Source organism: Hippopotamus amphibius, chromosome 10, assembly GCF_030028045.1.
Source record: "Hippopotamus amphibius kiboko isolate mHipAmp2 chromosome 10, mHipAmp2.hap2, whole genome shotgun sequence".
Classification (NCBI taxonomy): domain Eukaryota; kingdom Metazoa; phylum Chordata; class Mammalia; order Artiodactyla; family Hippopotamidae; genus Hippopotamus; species Hippopotamus amphibius.
In genome coordinates, this window is record NC_080195.1 from 63,366,740 (window position 1) to 63,392,701 (window position 25,962).

Consider the following 25,962-nt stretch of genomic DNA (forward strand, 5'->3'; position numbering starts at 1 on the left):
ATTTTATAACCTGTCGTTGCTTCAGTTCCTCATGTGTAAAGGGGTGAGTAATATGTAACGCATAAGGTTATTGAAAGGATTTGATAAAAATAATGTATGTAAAATACTTAAAACAGTGCTTTCATATAATAAGTATTCAATAAATGGTAGTTTTCTTTTTTCTTTAGCTGATGAAATGCAGCCCGGAATTCCATTTTGCCAACATCTTTTTGTATGCTGATTATTTCATTCAACGTATTTGCTATTGATTTCACTATCCAAGGTTCCTTCACAAATTTGATGGCTTCATTATGTTTTTCCAAGTCATTTTTAAAAGCATTGTCTAAGGCAGAGTACCTACCCCCAATAGGTAAACGTTGATCATTAATCAGCACTCCCATGGCCACAGTTGTTGAACCTGTGATAGAGCCACTGAATTTCATCTAAATTTTAAAAATTTAAACCTGGGAATTCCCTGGTGGTCTAGTGCTTAAGATTCGGCGCTTTTACTGCTGTGGCCAGGCTTCAACTGGTAGGGGAAATGAGATCCCTCACAGCCCCCCCCAAAAAATTTAAACCTAAAGAAATTTATAAAGAATAAATAAAATAGCAATCATGTAGGAGCTTTATTACAACTTAACATATTATTATCTAGCTTCACATTTCTTTATACAAAATAAAACATCGAATATGCAAGTAAAGCCTCCTTTGCTGGCCCAGTTCCTCTCCAGTTCTCCCCAGAGGTGACCATTATTCTGTAATTTCACTCTCATCCTATCCATATTTTTTGCAGCCCACTCATGAAAATATCTGGTGTGACTTTGTCCAACGGCTCTTTGAAATTTTCATTCACTAATGGTATCAGAGAGGAGTTCTTTGATGGGTGGGATATACTCATTCTGGTTAACTAAAACAAAAAGAGGAAATTATGGAATGATATGAGAAGGCTCTTAGAGATAAAAGAAAAGCTGCAGAACCAGATCTCAGAAAGCCCAGGGACACTGTCAACTCCAGGGATTGAGATCACTTTTGGTGAGAATATCTTCATTATGATGAATTTGCTAAAACTCTTTTCCATCTTTTCTTTATGCCACTATAGAAAGTGGAATGGAAGAGTCCTCTTGCCTTTATCGAAGTTTTATGCTTACTCTTTGGCCAAAGTAGAGGAGGACACTTTGCTTGACTCTTCCAGCAAAGTTGCATGGTTACTTGGTATAGGAAGGAGGGGGCGGTGGTGGAGGCAGCAGGGAGCTGAGTTTGGAGGCAGCAGGGAGCTGAGTTAGGGCAGAATTATTTAAACGGATGCAATGAGTTGGTAACATTCTGTTTCTTGGTGGAGTCACAGGTGCTCATTTTATAACTTACATAGATGTTACATTATTCTTTTGTGTGTTTCAAATATATTTTGAAAATAAAAGTAAACTTAAAGAAAACAATAGAAAAAAAAAAAAAGGTTGCATATAAAGAAGGCTATTAGCTTTCCAAAGTAAAACTGGAGTGCTACCAAGAGAAGAAGGCAAATAGATACTAGGCAGAGGAAAACAAGAGATCTATAACATCTGCAAGGGTCACAGTGCAACTGAGCTTTCAGTTTATGAACCTTGTTACAAAAGAAAAATGGGTTAAGGCTACTTTTAGGGACTCCATGCTGGCTTCTAGATTACTTGGTCCTTTTTCTAAGTACACACTGATCTTTCCTTCATTTGCCTATCTTAGTCAGATTTCATTTTGTTCCAAGGACCATAAAGCCACTCAGATAAGCTTAAGAATAAAGGGAACTTAATTGTACAAATATTGGGGTCTCTCCCAGAACTCAAGGGCAGTAAGGATAATCAGATGTGGAAACAAAAGCACATGGCCTCCATTGCTGTCAGTGCCACCAGATGAGGGCCAAGAACTCACCTATAATGGTGGGCTGCTCTTTTGGAGTTTGCAGGCAGAAATCGTCCTCTAAAGTGAGGACAGGGATGGGAGGATACAATGGGCATTCCGCTACCTAGCACTTTTTAGACTATTATCTAGGCTCGGTGTCTCATTTACTACCCTATCATTTGCAGAATCCACCTTTCTTCCCCTAATCCCAAGAAATTTAACTAGAAGTGTTTATGGCCTGATTTTATACCCACATATGTTTAGAAATAAATTCTTTCTTTATATGTTTGTTTGTTATATCCCTTGACTCATTCCAGGAGGGATTTCCGTTGGTTCTTCAGCAGTGCAAACTTAGCTGCATATTTCCTCAAGACTCTCAGGTATTATTCAATAGAGCTCAGAAATCTGAACACATTTAGAGTGCTTAGGTGGTCTCTTAATTTTTTTTTTAACTTATTTTTACTTCCTATTACATTCTACAGCGATCTTCTCAAACTTGCTAAAGAAAGGGGGGATTTATTAGAATCACTGCACAGGTAAAGTTACAGCAAGGAACAACCAACAGAAAGCTATAATTTAAACCCCAAATGAAGCAAGATTCTCAGGGCTCAGAGATAGGCAATAGGCCAGGGACATTTTCTGAAGGTGCAGTTGCAGTGCATCAAGTACAGCTCATGAGAAAAGTTGCTTTTACCTGAAGAGGGATGGGACAGACAGGAGAGGCATACAACTGAGAAGTTAACTAAAACAATGATGTTTTGAGGTAATGGAGATAAAACTAAGGCAGGGCAGGTTGTGTTAAATGTTGGTTTTTCTATGAATTCACTTCTAGACTCACCCTCACCACGTGGTGTTACTGACAAAAAACAAATCTATTGAGGATGGCTGACCAGAAAGGACAGCTTTAAAAGAACAATGTGACTGTGCTTAAAATGGAGGCATTAAATGTTACCTGAAATCAGACTGAAGTCTCTTTACAGTGGAAGAATCGACTCCAGGTCTTGGGAGGATTTAGCTATTTGGAAAGGAATGTTCTCCTTTTCCATCATTTGACATTTTTTCTTGCAATACCATCTTCTTCATTCAAAAACAAAACTTTCTAATCTGTTGGATTACTAAAGTGCTCTTTCCAAATATCAGATTGATTTACAAGTCTACTAAAGTGCTGACCTTTGGCCAGTGCTATTTGAGAGATGGAAAAATGAAATGAGTAACTCTGCTTGTCACAATATAGAAAGAGAGAGGGAGGGAAGAAAGGAAAGAAGGAAAGAAACAGGAAGGGAAGGAAGAAAGACATATTCTAAGAGAAGTTATGCTGGGATGACTTCAGAAGTCACCCACCCTTGGCTCTGATTTTGCATTTAGATGTGATCTGAATAGGGGTTGGAGAGGTGGGAGAAACAAATATAAAAGAAACTTTTCCCTAAGTAGATAATTCTGAATTAGAAGGGGGCCTTTTCAGCAATGTCTGGGTCCCCAACATCAGACTAAGGGATAAGAGTCTCTCTACCCTCTAAGTCCCCAACTGCTCCAGACATACATAACAAAGTCAGTGGCTGCAGCAAGAGGAGGCCTCCTTTGGCCATCCTGCCTTAGATGATTGGTATCTTTGTACCAAACCTTAATTGCTCAGTGGAGTCCCATTGCTCCTCTCCAGTCTTACCTGTTCTGTTCACAAGAGAAAAGCAGACAGCAGAAAACTCTCACTTTGCATCCCTCACCACTCTATCCAGTCTTCCCTTCCCAATTTGGAGGCCTGCCTTCACCAACTGGCGTTGTCTCTAGCACTCCAAAAGAGGAAGAGCCAGCGACTTGAGAGGTATCGCAAAGTGATGCGTAGAGAGGAGCTGGTCCAAATTCTTGGTGGTGGTCTGCAAAACCAGTCGCTTTTCCATCCTAAGTGAAGTAAAGAAGAAAGACGCATCCAGTAAAGTTCACACTATTCTTCTGGTGAGGTTGAAAGAAAGAACCAAGCTCTAGGGGCCACTGTTTCATGGGTCATGCACCCATTAATTCGTTCAACAGCATTTATTAAGTGCCTTCTCTGTGCCAGGTACTGTGGTTATTGTAAGAGATACCAAATAGATGTGGTCCCGTGCTAATGGAGCCTATGGTCTAGCAGCAGAGATGGTGCAATGTACAGCATAATACAAAATGTTCCTTGGAATCACGGATGGAGGCAGAGCCAGTTTACAATGCTGGAGGAATCTAAAAGTAGAGGAGCAAATGCAGGATCTGAGGGTACTAAAAGTTTACCTGTTCTAAAGAGTAAAGAGGTTTTCCTTAGCTAAGGAAAATGGCTGGATTATGGGATCTTTAGATTCTTGGATGGGCTTTGTATTCTGTATAAAAGAAAATACCACTTTGGGACATGCCCTTTTTATGATTTTTTACCGTTCTTTTAAAACTCTAGGGCTTGCGTGTAGTAGTGAGTGGTTGTGAAAGATTATTTTTTTGCTTCAGAAATTTCATTAGGAGGCTAAATGTATTAAGAGTATTCAGCAAAAAGAAAGTTTAAGTATTAGTGGTTATAAGAAGATATGTCAGGAAATATGATGCATTGGAGGTTTCAGGAGGCAGCCACACTGAACAGAAAAAGTTTATGTGCTAGCAACAAGAATCACCATTTTCATAGGTAAAGCATGTCTGATAAGAATGGCAAGTACTGGATATTGCTGTAGATTTTACTTTTTATTTATATTTTGGAGAGGCATAATTAAATTTTGATTTTATATCATTTTTTATGAAATAGACCTGTTACTCTGCTGGGATTGTGTATCTTTGGTAAGCTACGCAATTTGTACTGATATTTGCTTTATCTGTGCATGTTCATAGGGTGTGTATGAAGGAAGACTCCCAGTGGAGACAGAATTGCTTAGAGCTTAAGATCCGGTGCTTCTAGAGTCAGAAAGATCTGAATTTAAACAATGGCTCTGCTATTCACTAGTTATGTGACTTTGGATAAACTTCTTTTTTCTTTTTTGAGGTAATGTTGTTTATAACATTACATAAATTTCATGTGTACAATATTATATTTATACTTCTGTATACACTACAGCATGCTCACTACCAAAGTTTGGTTTCCATCCATTGGACAAACTTGTTAAACCTGCTAAGCCTTAGTCCTCAGTTTCATAAACTGTAAGATGAGGGTTATAATGGTTCCTACCTGTCAGGCTTATTTTAAGAATTAAACAAGATGCTGAATATAAAAATAGTCTCTGACACTCAATAAATAGTAGCTCTTATTTTAAGTGTGGCTTGTCATGTAGGGTAATGTTTTGTGTCCAGTAATATGGAGCCCTGGAATACAAATAGAAATTTTATCTTCTGAGGATGGTAGTTAAAATGCTTGAGAGATCTGGGAGGGCCATTCTTGGAAGATTGCTAAAATTTAATATGGTGGCACAGTGATTACAATGGATGGAATGAGCTAAATATTTCTTTCTGTTTTCTTTACAAAATATAGTGATGTTCACAGTTATTTTGGTAACACTGGAGAATTTAAGAGTATTTATGCTCTTCTGACTTGACTCATTTACCTTTCCTCACGGCTTAAGGGATCTTAGTTCCCTGACCAGGAATCGAACCTGGGCCCTGGTGGTGAAAGTAACAAGTCCTACCACTGGACCACCAGGGAATTCCCTTGTTTAGCTTTCTTAATATGTCTGTAGTCCTAAAGTGAGTCAAATATGAACTCATTTTCAGCTCCAAATCACCATTGCATCCTTAGCACTCTGCAGTCTTATGATAGCATCTTTTAAAGACCTAAATGTAAGGCCAGACACTATAAAACTCCTAAAGGAAAACATAGGCAGAACACTCTGTGACATACATCAAAGCAAGATCCTTTTTGACCCACCTCCTAGAATCATGGAAATAAAATCAAGAAAAAACAAATGGGACCTCATGAAACTTAAAAGACTTTTGCACAGCAAAAGAAACCATAAACAAGACAAGAAGACAATCCTCAAAGTGGAAGAAAATACTTGCCAACAAAGCAACAGACAAAGGATTAATCTCCAAAATATACAAGCAGTTCATGCAGCTTAATACCAAAAAAGCAAATAACCCAATCCACAAATGGGCGGAAGACCTCAATAGACATTTCTCCAAAGAAGACATACAGATGGCCAACAAACACATGAAAAGAGACTCAACATCACTAATCATCAGAGAAATGCAAGTCAAAGCCACAATGAGGTATCACCTCACACCAATCAGAATGGCCATCATCACAAAATCTGGAAACAACAAATGTTGGAGAGGATGTGGAGAAAAGGGAACCCTCCTACACTGTTGGTGGGAATGTAAGTTGGTACAGCTACTATGGAAGACAGTTTGGAGGTTCCTTCAAAAACTAAAACTAGAACTACCATATGATCCAGTAATCCCACTACTGGGCATATACCCAGAGAAAACCATAATCCAAAAAGAAACATGTACCATAATATTTATTGCAGCACTATTTACAATAGCCAGGACATGGAAGCAACCTAAATGCCCATCAACAAATGAATGGATAAAGAAGATGTGGCATATATATACAATGGAATATTACTCAGCCATAAAAAGGAATGAAATGGAGCTCTATGTAATGAGGTGGATAGACCTAGAGTCTGTCATACAGAGTGAAGTAAGCCAGAAAGAGAAAAACAAATACTGTATGCTAACTCATATATACGGAATCTAAAAAAAAAAAAAAAATGATACTGATAAACCCAGTGACAGGGCAAGAATAAGGATGCAGATGCAGAGAATGGACTGGAGGACATGGGGTTGGGGGGGCGGGGGGCGAAGGGGAAGCTGGGATGAAGTGAGAGAGTAGCATAGACATATATACACTACCAACTGTAAAATAGATAGGTCGTAGGAATTTGCTGTATAACAAAGGGAGATCAACTCGATGATGGGTGATGGCCAGGACAGGGAGAGCAGGAGCGAGTCACGGGAGGGAGGGGGTATGGGGATATATGTATAAATACAGCTGATTCACTTTGGTGTACCTCAAAAGCTGGTACAAGAGTGTAAAGCAATTATTTTCTAATAAAGAGCTTAAAAAAAAGTGTGGTTCATCAGAATCACCCAGGTGACTTGTTACAAATTCAGATTCCTGGCCCTGATGTGTGAAGAAGTCTCTGAATTTTAAACAAATATCACAACCCAGCTTATTTTTATCAACACCTAAGCTGAAGAATGACTAGACCGCATAAATAATGGTGCTTCACAAATCAGCTGTACTCCCCAAGCTCGATCAGGTTGTGTCTATTATTTAAAGGGTAGCTTGTATGAAACGTTTATGGGACACACCCTAAAACCCTCACAGGACATTAAACTATTTGTTCTTTACGCCTTGACAACCATTCCAAATCACTTGATTAAAAATGATTTATTTTCTCTTCTAGTCTTCTGAAACAATTGTCTTGCCTTGTTTGTTGTAGTTACAGCTAAACTGTTACCTTATACCTATTACTGAAGAGAAGGGCTGGGGATGGAGCAAATGTGAATAAATGTGAGATTAGGGTCCAAAGAGACCCCGCGGTTTATGCAAACCTCTCCATGGTTGAACTGGTTAAAGCTGGCCTGTCTGTCTCCTCTTCCCTCTGTCCTTAAAGTCTCAGATATCCCTGGCATATATCCCCATGACTTCCACAACCTATGTATCCCTGTCCCTTCCATCTTGATCACTACTCCAGATCCATGTTGATCACATCAGCTAGATACCTGTGATTACTCTCTGATCCTGCATTTGGTTGTGGGGTGAAGAGAAGAAAAAGAAAGATGCCTGTGAAGTCAGGGAAGAAATCTCTACCTTTATATAGCCTAAGTGATTGCAGGCAAAGAGGCAGGTAAGCCATGGAGGTGGGCCTGATGCTGGCTGCCCCAGTATGTTAAATCTGTGAGTATTTAACTCACTAAGCCATTTTCTACTGCCCAGGGAACATGACAAGTTTTGATATTTGAGTTCCATGGTTTGGAGAATAGATTCATGGATGAAACAATCCCATTTTACTTTTTATTTTTTTAATTTTATTTATTTTTGGCTGCCTTGAGTCTTCGTTGCTGCATGCGGGCTTTCTCTAGTTGCTGCGAGTGGGGTCTACTCTTCGCTGAAGTGTGCAGACTTTTCACTGCAGTGGCCTCTCCTGTTGCAGAACATGGGCTCCAGGCGCGTGGGCCTCAGCAGTTGTGGCTCGCGGGCCTCAGCAGTTGTGGCTCACGGGCTCTAGAGCACAGGCTCAGTAGTTGTGGCTCATGGGTTTAGCTGCTCCGCGGCATGTGGAATCTTTCTGGACCAGGGATCAAATCCATGACCCCTACAATGGCAGGCGGATTTTTAATTACTGGGCCATCAGGGAAGTCCCAATCCCAATTTACTTTTGATTAAAAATGTTTTTCGGAGATGCGTCTACCTTTACTGGAAATAGACATTCGTTAATGTGGTAGATTTGGAAAGCAAAACCTCTTCGGCATGAATCTGCTAGTGTCCCACAAAAGAAACCTGCCCATTTAGCCACTTTAATAAAATCAGGCCCATGTGCTGAGCTGGCTCCGCAAGCACTCTGGTTCACAGGGGTGGCATGACAGTCTGTTCCAAAGTAATGGTGACACACACGGGCTTTGCAGTCAGGTGTGGTTATTGAGTCCTGGCTCCACACCTCACCAGTTGTATGAACCTGAACTAGTTATCCAGCTTCAGTTTCACCAAGTGTAAGAAGAGAATAACAGTAGCTGTGATAACAAGGTAATGGACATAAAACTCTTTGTGTTGTCCCTGGCATGTCATAGTACTCAATGTGTTCTTTTCCTTTGTCTTTTTATATTTCTATTGTCCCCATCTTTTCTTTGCATCTTGTCCAAGTCTTTTTCAAATATAACCATGTTATATGTCAAGATGTACATTAATTCCATATTCTTCATTTTCTCAATTTCATTTATTAATTCAACAAATATTTCTTGAGCGCCTATTATGTGCAAGGCACTATTCGAGGTAAACAATCAGAGAACTAAACAGAAATCCTTGCCATCAGGGATCTTATATTCTAGTTGAGGGGGAGAAATGTAATAGCCAATAAACGTAATGAGTTAATTACGTTGTACACTAAGTGAGATGAGTGTTATGGAAAAAGAGAGATCAAAGGAATGGAGACTGGGTGTAGAGGTAGAGGTGTTCCAATTTTAAAGAAGATGATCAAGATAGGTCTCCCTGAGTTGTTTAAACACAGATGGGGTGGGAACCGCTTTTTTTTTTTTTTTTTTTTTTTTTTTTTTGTGAAGTTGTGTAGAGCTCACTATACTTGGGCAAAAATGAGAGGCTGGAATAGCTGAAAGAAGTAGGATGTGATTCCTTAATTTCTCAAATGCAACAGGAAAGCAGCAGAAGGCAGCTTAGGGATGCCTGCCCATTAGGTGGCAAGAACTGTTTTTCTGCATATGTCTTTTTTACCTCATTCACCTCTAGTCTCTAAGGTCATTGAATCTTCATCCCTCACTGTCCTTGGTTTCACGTCTCAGGACATTGGGTGATGGTTAGTGTCATCAATAAAAAATAAGCAATTAGGGCTTCTTATACTATATCTCTGTGTTTTATATAACAGAAATCCTTTGCAATTCAGGGAAACGTGATTTAGTTATAAACTCATGCTTCGACTTAACCTTAGACAATTTTTTTAAAACAAAGCAGCATAATTTTTTTTAGAGCCTGATAAAGTAGAAAGAGAATTGCAGAGGGAATCAGAAATCAGTGTCTGCCCTGCTGTGCCACTAACTACCATTTAACAGTCTATGTCCAGACATTCTCACCTGTGAATGGGGGGTAGAGGGAGCTGTCCCTTCCACCTCTCTAATTACACGAGTCTTTGAAAAACTCCAAGAAAAATTTTCTCCTAGGAACTAAAGCAGGTATAATGTGTGGGCTTATAATCTCTTGACATCTGCTTTCTTGAAAACTGCAATTAAGGTGATTTGTCCATTTTTGGATGGCAACAAAAGTGGGGTGGTACTCTTCTACATATTATTTGTGCCTCTTTACCATTCGTGCAATAAATGAAGGGGAGAATATTCTTACCACATACCGCTCACCAGCAGTTTTGCCACATAATAGAACACCAAGGCCTTACTATTAGATGTGATCTCGCAAACACTTAAATTAATCCGGTACTTAGGAACTTAAAAAGACTTAGCAGTGACAAAGTCCTGTCCTTGAGGTCTCAAAACATTTTAGTCATTATTATTTTAATATCAGAGTTAATGATGTTGGTACTATGTTATTACATAAATACTACAATTTTCATTTTACATGGGAAGAAATTGAAATGCATACAAAGGTCCATTAAAAATAATAATAATAAAGTCACTCCAAACTGTAAAGCCAGACCTTTCCTTAATCTCCAAACCAGGGCCTGGCAAACTACTGCCCACAGGCCAAATATGCTTTCCCTAATATCCCCCACCCCCGACCTATTTTTGTATGGTTTTTATATTTTTTTAATGATTGAAAAAATATCAAAAGAATAGTACGTTGTGACGTGAAAATTATATGAAGGTCACACTTCAGTGTTTATAAATAAAGATTTATTGGACCACAACCATTCCCATCATTTATATATGATCTGTTTTACACATATACACGTGTGTGTGTGTGTGTGTGTGTGTGTGTGTGTGTGTGTGTGTGTGTGTGTGTGTGTGTGTGTGTGTGTGTGTGCTGGAGGGCGTGACCGCGGGTTGACCCGCAAGCTCTCCCGCTCGCGCGGAGGCGCCTCTCAGGCTTCCTGTGTCTTGGAAGGTGCCTCCGCCCACCGTTCCCTCAGTGAGAGCCGTTCCCGGGACGCAGCCTTGAGGGAGCGAGGTGCTGTTGAGACCATCTCGACTGAGCACGTGACTGAACCCAGGTGAGGCCCCTGTATAAACTTTTACGATGCTGGCGGGCGGGTGTGGAGCCCTAGGGGCTAGTCACCGCCCCCGCCGCCGCCGCCGCCGCGAAGCCTCGCGTGTTGAGGTCCGTTGCTTAGTCAACCTGCCGGGGACCCGTCTGGAGCGGCCTGCTTCTTTCTTCAGTCTCTCCCCGCCCTCCGTGTCTCGGGTCAGATTTCGAGCCAGAAACCTGGGTGTTTTCTCTTGAAAACGGCAGAGTTGAGTAGTTGTGTCAAAGATCCTGCAGCCCCCAAAGCCTAAAATGTTTATTGTCTGAGCCTTTACAGAGAAAAATGGCCAATCTCTGATCTAGCCCATATGGGTGTCTTTGTTAGGGGTCTGAGTAGAACATACCTAGACTTATAGCGCTTCAGGCCTGCTTTATTTTACAAATCCTTGCACATGGTACCATTTTGCAAGAAAAACTACACGTCTCCTCCCATGCTACTGCATTTCCTTCTTTATGTGTTGTTAATTGTTATTCATGGAAATTCCTATTTCTTCATTCACTCATTCGGTCTTTCACTTCATGAGCCCTTATAGCGCACCTACATGGGAACAAGTGACTAACAAGAAGTAGCTTTACTGGTCAATTTTTATAGACAAGTAGTGAACAAGTGTAGACCATTATTATACAATAGTGAGAAGTGCCATCCTAGGGTTATGCCTGGGACAGAAAAGAAGGTATTTGACTCAGCTGTGGAGGTTGTTGAATGCTTCCTAGAAAAAAAGACACTTGAACTGAGAACAAGAGGGTGAGGGGTTGAGAGGGGACATGCATTTCATGTTAGAGCAGTGTTTTCCAAGACTTGTGTTAGTCAGGGTTCAGTGCAGGAAACAGAAACCAATATAGTCATTTTAAGAAGGTAAAAAGCCATGGGTGATTAGGGCAAAATCATGGAAGGGCCAGAAGAATGGGGTGTAGGCTGGCCTACCAGGAATGATTCCCAAAAGGCTATAGTACTGTCCCACTGAGGCCGTCACTGGAATCATTCAGACCAAGAACATGTTGCCATCCTCTGATGAGGAATCAGGAAGGCAGCCCTGATGCTGCTGCCACTGGATTCTGCTAGAGAAAAGGATCTCTGCAAGATTGCTGGCCAGTAGAAAAACAGTCAGGGGAGCAGGAAGATGGCCTCAGCTCTGTTTTAAATTTCTAAATCTCACAGGAGTGCATGTATTTTGTGCATTCAGAATTCTTGCTGCAAAAGAATTTGAGAAAGAAAGCCATTAGCCTTCTAGTCTGTGCAGCACAGGAAGACACCCTAGAAGTAAGGTGGGATGGAGGTTGATCAAGCCAAACCACAGAATCACCACATGTACAGAATCAATGTCATGGTCCATTCAAGGAATTGCAAATAGTTTGGATTGGCTACAGCAGTAGTTCAAAAATAGAGAAGAGTGGATCCCTTTCTAACATCAAAAAATTGAGCCTCCAGTGCATATGACAGTAGTTTTATTTAATATCCTACAGCTGAGAAATATATTATGAATAGTTTCACTCAAAAGGAATTTTATTTTATTAATCACAATAACAAATAAATACACTTGGAAAATAATGGTGATAAAAGTAGCTCACATATATAGAAGCATTGTATATGTTAACTCAGTAGCAATGCATATATATTTAAGCTATATCATTTGCTTAGTCAGCAAATAATGCCTGGAACACTTTTTTTTTTAAAAGAACTTTATTATTATTATTATTATTATTTTGGCTGTGTTGGGCCCTTCTTGCTGCATGTGGGCTTTCTCTAGTTTTGGTGAGTGGGGGCTACTCATTGCAGTGTGCAGGCTTCTCATTGGGGTGGCTTCTCTTGTTGCAGAACACGGGCTCTAGGAATGCGGGCTTCAGTAGTTGAGGCACACGGGCTCAGTAGTTGTGGCACCCAGGCTTAGCTGCTCCACGGCATGTGGGATCTTCCTGGACCAAGGCTCGAACCCGTGTCCCTTGCATTGGCAGGCAGATTCTTAACCACTGCAGCACCAGGGAAGCCTCTGGACCTCTTCTGAATTCCAGAACTCTTTTCAATAATGCCTGGTAAAACAGATATTTTAGACTCATACTTGGGAACCATTGAGATTTTTATTATTGTTATTATTTATTTTCTTTATTATTTTTTTGTCTGCGTCAGGTCTTAGTTGTGGCATGCAGGATCTTCACTGAGGCATGTGGGATCTTTCGTTGTGGCTCACAGTCTCTTCATTGCAGCACGGGCTTCTCTCTTGTGTGGTGTGCAGATTTTCTCTTTCTAGTTGTGGCGCGCGGGCTCCAGGGGACTTGGATACTGTAGTTTGTGTCACACAGGCTCTCTTGTTGAGGCGCTTGAGCTCAGTAGTTGTGGCGTGCGGGCTTAGTTGCCCTCTGGCATGTGGGATCTTAGTTCCCTGACCAGGGATCAAACCTGCATCCCCTACATTAGAAGGCGGATTCTTTACCACTGAACCACCAGGGAAGTCCCAGGAACCATTGAGTTTAGGGTGTGTTATAAGGAAGACATAAGCAAAGAGGCTCTAAAAGAAAGCTAATTTCTTTAGATATTAACCTGGAGGTGATGGGGAGTTACTGAATTTTGAGCAAAGGACTGACAAAATCAGATTTTTATGTCAGAAAGACCAATCTGGCAAAGGCTGGCTGATGAATCGAAGGAATGAGAGGCTGAGGGCAAGTAGAAAATATAGGCGCCTATTTCAGTGATCCAGGTGGGAAAATCAGGGCTCTAATAAACAAGGTATAGATAGTGGGGATGAAGAGAAATGGATATTTAGTGGCTATCCAATGGATATTGATTGCTGATTGATTGATTTGCTGTAATATGGGTGACTAAGAGGACAGAGAAAGAGGCTATGCTTGGGTAGCCATGTAAATATGAAACACGGGGAAAAAATGAATTGTTCCAAGTTCTAAAGACATATATTGGGTTGGCCAAAAAGTTAGTTTGGGTCTTACACACACACACACACTCTCTCTCAAGAAATATGTATATTTAAAATAAACATCAGTTAAGTGACATGATTTCTGTTCTAAATTAGTCAGGACAAGCGAACTGCTATAAAAATAACCCCCAAATCTCAGTGACTTGACACAATAAAGATATGTTTCTCATTCATATCACAATCCAAGGAAGGTTGATATGTGTGCATATGATGGTGAGGAGAGAGGCAGACTCTGACCCATGTGATTATTTAGAGACCCAGGCTTTTCCTTTCATTGATTCTGCCCTCTCCTAGGACCACTGGATTCTCTATAGCATCTGGACAAAGGAAGACAGAGAACTGAATTGCAAATAGGAAGATTTTATGGGCTAGGCAAGGAAGAAATGTACATCACTTGTCACATGTTCCAATGGTTAAAGCTCAGTAATCTAGCAGGGTGCCCAGGAAAAAGAAGACATGAGTTTTAGGAGCATTTAGCCAGTCTCTACCATAAGCACTTGTTAGGTTATAAAGAAGAACTCACAAAATTTTGAAATGATTGCAGTGAATGACAAAGAGATTTGAGATTAATTAGACAATGTCTAAATGTGATTGATGTAACAGAGAAATCTGTGAATCATTTGATTATATTACTGAAGAAATTCTGTGGTCATATAGTGTGGGGATTGGGAAGAAATGCGAGGCAGTAATACCTCTATTGAATTCAGAAATAGATGAACCAAAGGTAAAGAAATTATCACTGTCTCCTGGGTTAGGGTACTCCACCTGTTTATCCCTTAGCTATTCATTAAGTACCATTTGTGAGGCACTGTTCTAGGTGCTGGAATAGAAGCAGCTTATCCTGTCTCCCAGACAGGTGTATACCTAGAGCCAGATCCTCATGGCTTGAAGGCCCAAGCTTTTATAATATTCAACTCAATACACTTTCCTCTGATTTTATACCAAGCAAGTACCTTCTGGTTCTCTCTTGACTGTCTTTGACCAGCACAAGTCTTCTAATCCCTGTGGTTCCTGCAGCCTCCTCTCCTCTTCTCCCTCCCCCTCCTCTCCCTCCTCCTCCTCCTCCTTTGTGTCATCACCACTGTCCTGTTAATGATAACAACTACCGTTCACTGTGTACTGGGCATTGTGTTAGGTACCTTATACATTTCTTCTAATCCTCCTGACAGTTGCATTTTACAGATGCAAATACTGAGTCTCGGAGAAATTCAGTAACTTGCCCTCACTGTTAGTAGTGGTGAGCCTGGATCAGAACCCAGTCAGTTCTGCTGATTTCATAGCCCAAATTCTTCCTACCATTATAAAGGAATAAATCTGCATCTGGGTTTATAGATCAGTCCCTTAAGAATTTATTAAATATGGATTACTTGAGTTGATCAAGTCTGGGTACTTTGACAATATCAAGTTTCTGGTCCCACAACACCCAGGACCTGATACTGAGCTGAGAAAACTCCTCAAAGGTCCTCGACCCTATGAGGTCTTGCCAGGGCTGCTGGTTGGCCACTGGCCTCTATTCTTTTTTTTTTTTTTATTTAAGGTAAAAAGTCATTTATTTTATTATTTTAGTTGAAGTATTGTTGATTTACGATATTGTGTTAGTTTCAGGTGTACAGCACAGTGATTCAGTATTTTTGCAGATTATGTTCCATTATAAGCTATTATAAGATAATGGGTATAATTCCTTGTGCTATACAGTAAATCCTGCTGCTTATCTATTTTACATATAGTATTTTTATTTTTTAAGAAATTTTATTGAGATATAATTGCCATGCAATAAACTACATGTATTTAAAATGTACAATTTGATTTTTTTATTTTACATATAGTATTTTTTAATCTATTAATATCATACCCCTAATTTGTCCCTGAAACCCCTGTTTCTGAACTTTAACTTCAACATTTGTGACCTGGTAATATCACAAAATAATCTGCTTGTTAGAGGGAACTGTTAACATATTTACATTTTTATCATGAGAAAAAAACACTCTCATAAAGCCCAAACAGATATAAAATTTACTGAGGTTACAAGATAAACATTACATTTGATTCCTTCAACAAAACCATACTGTGTAGTTGCAATTATTGAACAAAGGTAATCAGAAAAATATATTTTGAATTAAAATGTATTGATAGAAATAAATCAAAGTCAATGTGTTTTCTTCTAATGGCAGCTTTATTTTCCCAGAGTGGGAATTTAAAATTGCTTAAATTGCTTCTAAGTTAGTGAGTAGGAAAAGTGCTTCAGTGGTGATAAAATGCGTAGCAAATGTTTAACCAGCATGCAAAGGATGACAATGAAAAGAAGCACAGTTCTGCACGTGTCAAGATAAACCATGCACACTTACGTCACCCCATACTAATTTTTTTAACTCACGTACAACTAGTGAAAGCATCTACTTCATTATAATCTTTCACATTATTACATATCCTTAAGTACCACTAACCCTTCACAAGATATCATTTTTTTAAATTTCACAATGTTTCTGACTTTTGCATCTTTTGTTGTTTTTTTCTGCTGGTCCTTCACTTCTGAATTACATCATCGCTATGTTATAAAAGTAGTAGAAATGTAGGTCAAAGTGTGTCTTTTGAAAATCACTGTAGGAACATTAAAAGAAACAAATGAGGGAAGCGTGTGTTTTTCTTATATAATATCTAATAATGATGACAGTTGATCACAGCTGTTCTTGGGAGAAGGACCACGGTAAATGTGTGACTTGGGTTGCAATGACTGTTTTGGTGATCTGTACAAACTTGAAAGCCCACTGTGCTCAAGTGAGTTTCACTAAAGCCAAGCTTTATCACAAGTAAACCTGTGATGATTATCCAGCTCAACATCTCTGTGTATAGAGTAGACAACTACAAGGCTGCCTGGCAGGACTCAGTAACTCATCCATCTACTAGCACTTTAATGTAGTGACTGCAAATCCTACTCTGAGAAGGTGCAGGAGAACTGCCTAAGAGTGAGGATCCTTGATTCTAGCTCAAGCTCAAACCTGTGACTCTGAGGGATTCACCTAACCTTCTGCAGGTTTAAGTTTTTAATCTGTAAAATGACGGGGATGGGCTAGATCCACAAGGTCCCGTCCAGGTTTAAAACGGAGCAATACTTCTCCATTGTGGGAGAAAAAAAAGACTTTAAAAAATTGGTTAGTAACATCATATATGAGTTGATACTTAGAAAACAATTGCAGTCTATATGGTTGCAGTACTAGTATAGTGAACATGAATGCTCGTAATAAAAACGATTGCATTTCTTTTTGTCCTGTAAACCAGTTTAAACCCACGCCTGCATCACTGGCCTCCAGGCTGGTGATAGCTGTAGTCTGTGCTTACTGGGACTCCCTATGCCTGCAAGGGTTCATGCAAAGTTGCCGGGTTCTCTTGAAATCACAAAGTTCCTAGGAAGCTGTTCTATTGACCCTACAGTCAACCCTGTTTTCCACTGGAACCTGTGCTAGCCCATGAGGACCTTTTGTCTTGGGGGTTCAGATGTTCAGATGGATAATTTGATGACACTGCCAAGGCAAGGCAAGTTTGGATGTGACAGGTTATGTCTGGGCCTGGAACATGGCCCTGCCAGGTACCCCAATCCAAGGGCCACCTGCCCCAGAGTTCTGGTCCCTCTCTACCCTTGACTTCTTCCAGGGTTGAGAACAGCCCTCCTTTTTCCCTCTTGTTACTTTCAAAAGATCCTCCCTTTCTCCTGTCCATCTCTAAGAAATCTTGCATAAGCTTTTCAGTGAGTTTAGAATTTTATCCAAGTTGGAAGGAGAATTTGGTTCATGCAGCTTCTACTTGATCATGCAAATACCTTTCAAGAAAGGAAATTCAAAATCTTCAGACTAACATCTGGGGTTGAGGGCAGAGAAGAATGCATAGCCCAAAACACAAATTAATATTTCAATAAATCATCCTGTCACCCTATCAAGTAATTAAAATGTAATCACATTAAGGGGGAAATGGATTTGTATTTCTTTTTATTGTAATTTTTTTAGTAACTGCTTTATTGAGATATAATTATATACCATACAATTAACCTATTTAATGTGCATGTATTTATTTTTAATAGTGAGTTTGAGTGAAGGCATGTTTAATTAGAGGGGATAGCTGGAAAAATTTATGGATATTTTTGAAGGGAATTTCTGAATACCTTAAAATGCTTGAGGTTAATTGTGCTGGCATTTTTATTGTGTAAAATTTCAATAAAATATTACTACTGGATATAATGGGTATATAATAACATTAAAAGTTTTCATACTATGATGTTAACTGAAAGGGCAGGCTACAAAATTATAAATATGAACATACCTATAGGAAAATATACATAAATAAAAAAATAGGAGCAAAAAAATGAGCTAATTTTGGGTGGTCAGATTTAGGGCACATATTTTATTTTCCATTTTTTTTGATTATTACATCCCTCAATTAGTATGTTTACTTTTGGAATGAGAAAGGAAACTTTATTTATGAAACTTTGGAATTATGGTTTTTTTTTTTTGAAACACATTATCATGGACACTACTCATCAGGCCTGAATCTGACTTCGGTTATTTGGGGAAATTGTAAATTATAACAATAAACTGCCTTTGTTTATTGCTTTATAATTTACAAATATCATTTGAGAATATTATCTCATTTCACTGAGTGAAGAGATGGGCATTTTCCTGAGGAAACTGTCAAAAGTTGGGGAAGCCAAGGAAAGAAGGAGAACATTTTTAAAGAACTTCTAAGTGTAACCAGTTGTCTCTGGTGGGAATCACTGTCATCTGAGATGAAGGAAGAGGAAGGGGGATGGGGGTGGGAAGAGCACAGAGCAATTACACGGGGCCATCACTGACCCGAGGGAAAAGGGGAATGAATGGGATCTGGGGGCATGGGATTCTTATACATATTTCTATGCCTTTCTGTAGTATCATCAACTTAGGTCACGTTAGCAGTTGTTCTTAAAGAGATTGTCCACAGGGGGAAAAGAGGAGCAAAGAGAAAGGAATCCCACTTCAGTGCCAGTGAGTAAGTGTAAGAGAAGGAAGGAGATAATCAAATAACCTTACGCCAGTAGCATTTGTAAATCCATTGTTTGTAAGTCTGAAAACACATTGGGGAGTATGCAAGACAGGTTTAGATAAAGTCTATATCATATACATTTTAAGAGAAAGAGTTTTATTCCAATATGAGTAGACTATATTGACAGCAGTAACAAAGATGAGGTGAATGAAAAAATATTTCTTGAAAGACTTGTCATCTTACATTACAGTATTTTACATTAAGATTATAAACACTGTTTTTGATATACATACTTTGAAGTAATGGCTAAACTAAATATAAGAAATTTCTTTATTTTACAGATTCCGTATAAGCAAGGCTATGACAATTCAGAGGGAAACGTGTCACCTGTTTTACTCAGTAGCAATAGCTTATTTTATCAGAATTATCATAAAGTTAAATTATCGTGGGTTGTGTTTTTTGTTCACAAGGACTTTTAAATAATCACTATTAACTTTATTGGAATTTCTAGCATTCTAAAATCACTTGAATTGAAGGAATATTTTTTGGTGTCAAAGCCCAGGCAGGTATGAAAGATGCCTAAATGCCATCCCCTCAGGGTAATATTATTGCAGGAAATAGTATATAGGCTGAATCATGGAGATACAATGCACTGGAATATTTAAGTACTGCCTTTAGCACAGCCAGACTTTAGAAAACTCCAGTCTTGATGTGTTGCAAAATTTCTAGCATGAGAAATTCCATCAGTTCTTTCCAGGCTCAGTTGGAGCCCAACCTCCTTAAGGAAGCCTCCCCAAATACTCAGGCCTGCAGTGACCTTGTGCTCACTTGAATGCATCACCTCTATCAAGTATTTCTGTAGGTTGACAATTGTTAACAGGCATCTCTACTGCCCATATCACCTCCCTTTGATTTGCCTCTGATTTCAGCTACAGCTGTGGTATAAGGGCCCGTGCAAGCTCAGACTCACCTCATCCCAACTCATCTGCTTCAAGTTACCTTGCTCATGAAGCTTTCTCCAATACAAGGGAACTGGTACTGTGGACAAGCCCAGCCTAGAAGTATGGGAGAGTTATCATTCTTGAGGAAAAGCTTTCATCAATAGGATGTGGGAACCAGTGGATAAATACTTTCACCTGCTGTGGACATTTCTATTCTGTATGCTTCTTAGAGATCTTGGCAGAAATGAGCCACCATTGTCTACACCAATGACCTCTAAATGGTACTATTATATTGACTTTCCTCTTTTTCTACCTCCCCACTTTTGCTTCCTGGGATCACCTCCAAAATAGACTGCCTGACCCAAGTCCTCCTTCAGGTTCTGCTTTGAACAACAGTTATGTACTACTTTGCATTGCTCTTGTGTTTTAATTGCATCAGTCTTTACAGATCTTATTGCTATAAGTCTTGCTTCCACAGCTAGATTTTGTAGTCTCCTGAGGACAGCAAGAATTTCTTACACATTGTATCATCCCTTGTATGTGGTAATATTCTGTTAGTAAATCTTTGTTAAATGAGAAATTCAAGGTGGTATATGGAGATATTGTCAATCCCTTTGAGAGCTTCTGGTCACCCAGGGTTGGTTCTTGTAAAAACACTGGGTGTTCATTTGCATCAGTCTAGGGGATGGACATTTGACATTCTTTATGTCTACCAAGCATCCGTACTGCTTCCTCAGAAGAAGGGCAACGCTTATCTTAGGCACTGAAGATACTAGTAAATCACTTTCCAAGCCTTCCTTGCAGCTATGTCATAAATTCAACCAATCAGATTCATCCACTCTGGACTCTGAGTCAAAGTCAGGATGTGAAGAAGCAGGGACTAATCAGAATCCATCCTGGTTGTGGGGTAGTGGCAGTTGCAGTGGCAGCCACATCATGAAGCCAGTTCTTTGGCATGTTTTAGAGCACTTTGCCTGTCAGGATAGCCTCTAATCCTGGTTCTCCAGGCCTCTTAGAGATTCCAAGAGCTGTTGAATATTTTTTAATTTAAGTTCTTTTTTCTGAGTAAATTACCCAGCGTGGCAGTTTGTTGTTTTCAATGAGACCTTCGATCTATTCTGTGCTTCCAAGAAGCCTTGAGGATATTTTGGGTTGCTGGTGGGAAACAAATAGCAAACTCCAAAGAGGGGTTGTTTCTAAAATCTCCTGGGGAATTTTAATATAGTCCATAAAAATATATGTCATACCTAGGTAGAATGCCCCAGAAACATCCTTAGTCCTCATACAACCCAACCCAACTTGTGGCAAGCAAGAAAAGTAGAATGTATTGGAAGCCAGAAGAATGGGAGAATGGTGTAGGGAGAACCATTTATTTCTGTCAGGTCCACTGGAATTGCTGTCAGATATTTCACAAACATAACACACACACACACACACACACACACACACCCTTTGAGCGAAGACAGTACAGCTGACCCTTGAACAATATGAGTTTGAACTGCGTGAGTCCACTTATATGCCAGTTTTTTCAATAGGAAGTACTACAATACTGCATAATCCCCTGTTAGTTGAATCTGTGGGTGCAGAACCAGATACAGAGGAAACACAGATACAGAGGAACTGCAGATATAGAAGGCCAACTATAAGTTATATGCAGATTATTGACAGTGAGGAGGGTCGGTGCCCCTAAACCTTGCTTTGTTCAAGGGTCAAATGTATTTCACATTCAAAAGACAACTAACTATTAACATAACCATCTATAAGCTAGGAATATTCATGTTAGCAGGTAGGATCCACTCACATGTTGAGAACAATGATGTCTTTAATGAAAATAATAAATAATAAAAAACCTGCAAATAATAAAAGGCTAGGCCATTATGGACACTGTACACTTTATCAGGCAATCGTAAAACAAATAAAGAAAATCCATATTTATTATTAGGTTTTTTTAAAGCACATAGCAGCTCAGTTCCTTCAAACCCCAGCCACTCCCCACACCAAGTGCTTGGTATTGTCTACAGATTTTGCACATATATTAGAGTTAACTTTCAGATTATCAGGTTATGAGTATATTATTATGTTTTTAGAAAAAGTGTCATATTCTACCTCATGTGATACTGAAAACTGAAATAATAAGATAGCTAGTACTGCATAGGAAAGGGTAGAATAGAGGTGACTGATGTCAGGATGGGGAGGAACTCTCTTAACATAAATCAATGCAGGAAATACTAGGAAAGAGATTGATCACATATTCAAAACATAAGATACTGACTATAAAAATTTTTAATTTCACAAACCTATCATAACTAAAATGAAAATGGTGTGAAAATATTTTCAAAACATATGAAAAATTGGTTAATAGCCATACTATATAAAGAACTTTTAAAAATTAAAAGTAAAAATATGTTGATCACAATTTTTTAAAAACAGGGTGCCTATGAATAGATACTTAACATCAAAAGGAAAACATGCACATTATTAAAAATAAGAGAAATACCAGTGAAAGTAAATAGTATCTTCAACAACTAAATTAGCAATTTTTTTTCAAACCATTTTGTTTGCTGAATATGCATTGAAATGCTATTCTCAAGCTGGAGTGCAAATTAATGCATAGTTTTTAGAAGGAAATTTGGCAATAGTTTCAAAAAAATCATAGAAATATTTGTATGCTTTGATTTGATATATCCTCCCACTAATTTCTTTTAAGGAAACAATGAGAGATGTGCATAAGTATTTGTAAGAATGTTTATCTTAATACTATTTTAATTGCAAAAAAATTAAAACATCAAGTGTCCAAATAACTTGATAAATGTTTGATGGTTTATTCATATGATGAAATAATAGCCAATAAAAACATGTTTTTAAAAGAGTGTTTAATGACATAGCAATATTCTCACATTGAATGGAAAAAGCAGGGTAAAAAACTATACATATAGTTTTTTCTTAATTTTGGTTTTCAAAATATTCATGTAAAAAGTCCTAGAAATAACTACATGAAAATGTTAACAGTTTTACCTCTGGTTAGTAATATGTTGAATAATTTTTATTTTCTTTATACTTTTTGTGTTCTTTAAATAATTCTATAATTAATTATAATAATTGAAAAATAAAATCCTACTAAAAGAGAAATTCTTCGTTTTTTTCACACATGAAATAACACATTTAGTAGCATGATCTGCCTTTAGTTGTGTTAAGGAAGTAGAAACAAATATTCATTTAGTCCATCTTAAGAACTTTTGAATTAAATAGAGCAGGTGTTAATGATACCAGTTAGGAGAGGAAGAAATTGAAGATTAGAGAGACTAAATGATTTGCAACTATTCAGTTAGCTCAACAGCATTTTTTTTTTTTTTTGAGCATATAGTAATTACTGTGAATTGGATTAGGCATTTAGGCATTAAGAATAAAAGATTAAAAATTGTTCCCAAGAGTGTATGTTCTCATAGTAGGTGACATTATATTGAAAAAATATTTTCAATTAGTGGGATAAGTGCTGGCAGAGGTATGCAGTGGGAACTACAGAGAAAATATTAGTTTGAACCACTGAAATTGCCAATATTCAACTATTTTTGACCTACAAAAATAGCAGTTTCATATAATTCATTCTAATATACCTGAACCACAATGATGATGATGGCTAACCTGAATCTTGAGGCAGAAAGAGGAAATTACTGGATGAAGGTGTGTTCATCAGTCAGGATTGAATCAGAAGACAAAAACCAGTGAACTGAACAAGGAAAGTTTTATATAAAGATCAGGGAACTAAGATCCCACATGCCTCAACTAGAGAGCCTGCTGCAACTAGAGAAGCCTGTGTACCACAATGAAGAGCCCCCCCGCCACGGTGAAGACCCAGCACAGCCTAAATAAATAAATAAATAAATAAATAAATAAATAAATAAAAGCAGTGGATATGATTAAGGAGGGGTTGGCTAGAAAGACGTAAAGAGAACTCTAAAGAATAGAGCTGATGTAAGGACCAACCACTACCCAACCCTGGCAATATACCCAAGGAAGATCTTCTCTCTACTCCAGGTCTGAGAGCCAGAGATGGCAGAGAAGTTTCTGTGACAGAAGTCTCAAGCGTGCAGGTGGAAGTTGTTCCCAAGGAGGTATCTCGCTGAAGGCACTCTGCTAGGAAACAGCTCAATGGGTGCTTGGGAAAGCTGCTGCTGTTCCTTGCTGCTGAGTGACCTGCACTGAAGAGGTTGCCTAAGCTGCAGGTGCCTGGTGTTGGCAAAGCTGAAGTCACCAGCGCTGCAGGAGATGGATGCCTGGGAAGCCATGTACACTATAGGAGACAGACCCTCAGGAAATTGTGAGCACTGCCGGAGCCTGACACTGGAGAAGCTTCACATGCCTGCCAAAGGAGCAGACTGGGAGCCAGAAGGAAAATCCCTTCATCCTGCAGTGGCTCTCCACCACCCTCTATTGACCAAGTTTAGCATTACGTCAGCTGGCAAATGAAAACTATTTTTAAAGGTCCAGCTGCATTTTTGCACAGCAGGCAATGAAGAGTGAGTTTGGAACTGAGGTGATATATTTGTAACTGGCATGGTGTGGAAAGAGTGTTTTCCAGATGATGGAACAGCATGAAAGAAAACATGTAAAAAAGGATTTCCGTATCTGGCATCATGAAAGACTAGATACCCAGACTGACACTCTCACTATAAAACAAAAACAAACAAAAACCTCCCTAATATCCTGGATTTAAAAAGTAAGAAATTTGTGTTTAAATATACCAGTGAGACGACAAGAAAGTATGGAATACATAGATGTCAAAACTAAGAGAAGGCATGAACTTGAACACTGAAGATGTCTTTCACTTTGGGGGCAATTGCCAAATCTTTTCAATTTGAACTTTACTTTTCAGGTCTTGAGGAGTACAAGGGACAAAAGATTAATTCCAAGTTTCTCTCAAATTGGGGAGTCTAATTTTGAGACTCATATCTCACTAAGATGCAGAATAGTATGAAAGCAAACAGAAAACTGATGGTGAATCTGTACATTTAATCAGTGTGCTGGTGAAATAAACCCACCCTACTCCCCATTTTGTAAGGGAATTTCGAGGTAAATTGTAGTGTTTAAACGTTGGCACTGGTTGAAGGAGGAAAATTCTTTCCTCAGAATTCATAACCACAAGTCAACCTTAGGGATTACAGCCTGGATTTACACTACTCACATGGTTTGAGAAACTTCAAGGTAAATATTAAGTTTAAAGTGATGCCAAATTAGTAGTGTCCTAGGGTTTGGAAAAAGTAAACACAAATCCTCTCAGAAGGGTCTTGCCTTCAATCCAGGCATCAAAAAAGTCCTACAGATAAATTCCAAGAATGACTAGGTCACCATCAAAAATCACAAAATAACCAAGGAAGCATAGCCACAATGAAAAAAAATCAGCAGAATCAATAACCCACAAAAGCTTTAACTATTTGAATTATTAATACAATTGGTATGTTTACTATATTTAAAGAAATAGTAGACTAAAAGATGATCAAGCTAACTTGAAAAGGAATCACATATAACCTCTGGAGATGAAAAATGTAATACTTGAAAAAAAAATTCAATAGGTTGCTTTAGAAGCAGATTAGACACTGCTGAAGTCAGAATTAATGAACTGGAAGATAGTACTGAAAATTACAGAATGTAGTACAGAGATATAAAGAGGCAGAAAATATGAAGAGACATTGAGACACAAATGATAGAGAGGATTTCACATACATCAAATTGGAATTCTAGAAAGAGATGAGAGATAGAATGGGGTAGGGGGAACATTAGAAGAGTTAGTGGTAGAGAACTTTCCAGAACAAATGAAAAACATATATCCAAATATTCAAAAAGCACATCAATTCTCAAACAGGATAAAGAGAAAAAATACACCCAGCCACGTTGTAGATTAGTGTAGAACACCAGTTACAAGGAAACTTAAAAGAAAAAGATTACCAAGAAAAGATAATTAGACTGAGAACTACCATGGAAGGCAAAAGAAAATAGAATAATCTTAATGTGCTAAAAGAAAATAACTCTCACCATGAAATTGTATGACTATCAAAAATATATTTCAAAACCAGGGCAAAATGAAGACATTTCAGACAAACAAAAACTGAGAGTTTGCAATTAACAATCCTGAACCTAAGGAAACTCTAAAATATGTGCTTTATATGGAAGAAAGTGATCCCAAATTAATGGTCTGTGACTCAAGAAGAGGTCATAAAACAAAATGTAAAATATAGATATATCTGTGTAAATGTAAAAAAAAAAATAATGTTGAGGTGCTTAAAAAAAGATATACCTAAAATATACAACTACAAAT